We start from the raw sequence: 3,399 nt of genomic DNA on the forward strand, positions 1-3,399 counted from the left end.
CCAGTGAGCGGACCGGTCTCTATATGGGATCCAAACCCTCGGCGGGAGCGCCGCCCTCTACTGAGTGCACCACTGGGCTGGCCCCTTAAATTTTATATTTTTAAGAAAAACATCTAAAGCATACTTGTAAGCTCAGAGTAAAAAGTGGGAAAATATATAAAACTATGAGAATATTAATTTCCCCCACATCTGCATAGTTATATCATTACTATTATTATTATTTCTTGTCACCTGCACAGTTTGGTGATCTGAACCCCGGACCTTGGTGTTTAACACTGCACTCTAATCAACTGAGCTAACCAGCCAGCTCTGTACAGCTATATTAATATCCAACAAAATTGACCTTAAGTGAAAAAGCATTATATAAAGGTAAAGAAATCAATTGTGATAATATGTTCAAATCACTAGAAGATAAAGCAACACATCTATGAACAAAAGCAAAACAGGATTTATAAAAGCAGATCTAGAGTTTATGGAATAATGACACTCCCTCCTGCCCCCTTTTGTAAGTTGATTGGCTTATCAGTGACCTCCAGGAACACACCTGTGGTTAAACAAAGTTGGGTTTATTAACTCCCAGCAAGAAACTCCCTGCAAGAAAGGAGAATGCTCACTGTTGGGGAACCACAGGGTGTCCCAGTATGGGAAGGTAAAAAGGACTTAATTTGGGATTTGGGCTGTGGTAGGTGATTTAGGGAAGCTTTACGTCTGTGAGGCTTTGCTCTGGATCGGGTGCTGTCAGGAATCGGGGGTAATTTGATGATTGGGGATGGGGGAGGGGGTGGGTTTGGCCTGTATGGGGATCCAAACCCTTGACCTTGGTGTTATCAGCACCACACTCTAACCTAGAGAGCTAACCAGATAGCCCTGACTGGGAATCTTAATAAATCTTATCTAGAAGTCAGGAAGAATAGATGCGGCTAAAGCTATAACGGGTCTAAAAGCCGCAGTCACTCATTCACAGGATAAAGAGCTGCTTGGTCACTCTTGTGGTTCGGATGACATTCGTGCTTTTGTCTGTGTTCAAACGTGACTACAGAGTGCTCTTGGCTTCGTCTCGATCCATCTCTGTTAGAGTAGTCTTACCTGATGTGGGTGCTCTGTGGACTTGTTTATGTGGATGGGGGACACACAGCCTGCCTGTGGGTGCCAGGCCAGCTCCCTGCTGTCGAAGCCTGCTTTCCTCATTTTCAGGCCAAAAGTAGCTTCCCCTCAAGCGGAGGGACGTAGCTGTCTGTGAAGGCAATTTCGGTTATCTGTGGGTTTCCAGGAAACCATGTGTTCAGCTGCAGAGTGGACATGACAGGCCGTCTCTACTTGTTCCTGCCTTAGTTAAGCCAGGTCTGCTCCCTTCCCTCACTCAGATTCCTGAGATTTAATTTTAATTCTTTGGCTTTGCACCATCCACGTGGTTTTGAAGACGTAATTCCCTTCAAGTTTACACTTTTATTTATGAGGTTAGAGACAAGTTTGGGAAAGCAGGCAGTTTGATGTGGGGGGCTTAGTTGGATTTGCAAATATTTAGTGCCAGGGCCACTTCCCATGAAATGTCTTTATCACTCATGAAACAGAGGCAGGTGTTGCCAGGACAAGGTGCTCGGTGTGAGTGTTTTCATATCCACTGATGAAAGACGTAGCAAGAGTAAAATGAATGTAATGTCTTGTCCCTTCTTCTTTAGCCAAAAGTTCTGTTCAAGATGTTGTGGCTATAGCTTAACAACTATGACTAATCGTATCGTGTTAATTCCCTCCTTTTCCCTACCCTGGGTTCCAGTTCCATCCTGGTGGCTTGAGCCTGTGCTCCTGGCTCTCCCAGTTGGTCCCTGCTCCCAGGTTCCCTCCTGCCTTCAGTACAATCTCTGCTCAGTTACAATGATGTCCTTAAGTGTTGATTGGATCATTTCACCTGTTGCTTGCAATTCATTTGTGGCNCAATGATGTCCTTAAGTGTTGATTGGATCATTTCACCTGTTGCTTGCAATTCATTTGTGGCTTCTCATCACATTGAATCCCAGCAGCATAAAGGCCCTGCCTGACCTTCCCTGCTTGCCTCTCCCCCCATGTTCCCTTCCTTCCCTGTGCTCAGAACAAGGGCACCAAGTTCAAAGGCCTACAGGGATCAGGGATCTGCAGGGAAGATGATGAGGGGCTGGGGGCTGGGAAGAGCAGACCGCTGCCCGCCTCGCACACACTGTCTCCATATAGAGGAGAAAATGACAGGTTTTATCACAGCCACATAGGAGCCTCGAGGAAGAATTAAGAGAAACCATTGCAATGTTTCACTTAATTACACACATACCCAGAAAAACCCTATTCTTCTTCCTCTAGAACAGCATCATAAAGGAGAATCAAATTGTGAAATGGTTGAGAAAGAACAGTAAGTGCTGGGGTGAGCAGGACCGAAGCCATGTTGGGACCTAAAACTACATGGGCTGTAGGGAAATGTGAAAAAGACAGTTGTTTTCCTGGCATGCATTTGTGTGAGTTCCCTCTCTTCCCATGGCTATTTGGTATTCTGAAACTTGGTTATGGGGCAAGACGACATTATTTACGTGAACGTAACATTGTTTTCCAGGCAGCCTGAAGCTGCAGACTTGCACACTACCCAGACCCTGAGATGACAGCAAGGCCCGGAGCAGAAACTAGACGGAGCCTCGGTGAGAATTTGCACCTGCCCCTTGCCCGTGCCCCTCCCTCCTGCTTTCCAGCACCCACATTCCATTCCCTCAACCCCTCTCTTTAAAAACCCCTCAGTGAACCTGAGTCTTGGAGACAGCGTTAGTCTGGCCCTTCTCCTTCGGGTTTACCGGACAGATGGGTCAGCCCAACGTCTCTCCTCAGGTCACTGGTATTCCTGAATAAAAGCTGACTTCCATTTTCACCAACATTTGGCTTTTGGGTTGTTCATTTTTGTCTAGGGACAGGCAACTACACCTGTATGTCTGGTATCAATTTTGAGGCACCTCAGCTAGGAGCCCTGTGGCCCCTGTTACAAAAGTAGAAGTGATTTTATCAGATCCGATCTTGTGTCTGGATAGTATGTGCAAGTCTGCAAGTTTGCAGCTTCTGGCTGGTTGGAAAACAACTTTACGTTTATGTAAACAGTGTCATCTTGGCCCATAATCAAGATTCAAAATATCATGTGACTGTGGGAAAAGAGGGAACTCAGAGAAATGCATGCCAAGAAAAATCTGTGTCCTTTTAAAATTTGCTTATAGCCCATGCAGTTTTATGTCCCAATATGGCTTCGGTTCTGCTCACTCCAAGAACTACATATTAATTATGTGATGAAATTAAGGTAACATTTTTATTGGTAGGTTTTTTGGGGGGTTTTTTTTGGCAGCTGGCCAGCACGGGAATCGAAACCCATGACCTTATTGTTACAAGACTGTGCTCTAA

Source organism: Galeopterus variegatus, unplaced genomic scaffold (assembly GCF_000696425.1).
Source record: "Galeopterus variegatus unplaced genomic scaffold, G_variegatus-3.0.2 Scaffold18022, whole genome shotgun sequence".
In the NCBI taxonomy this organism is placed as follows: domain Eukaryota; kingdom Metazoa; phylum Chordata; class Mammalia; order Dermoptera; family Cynocephalidae; genus Galeopterus; species Galeopterus variegatus.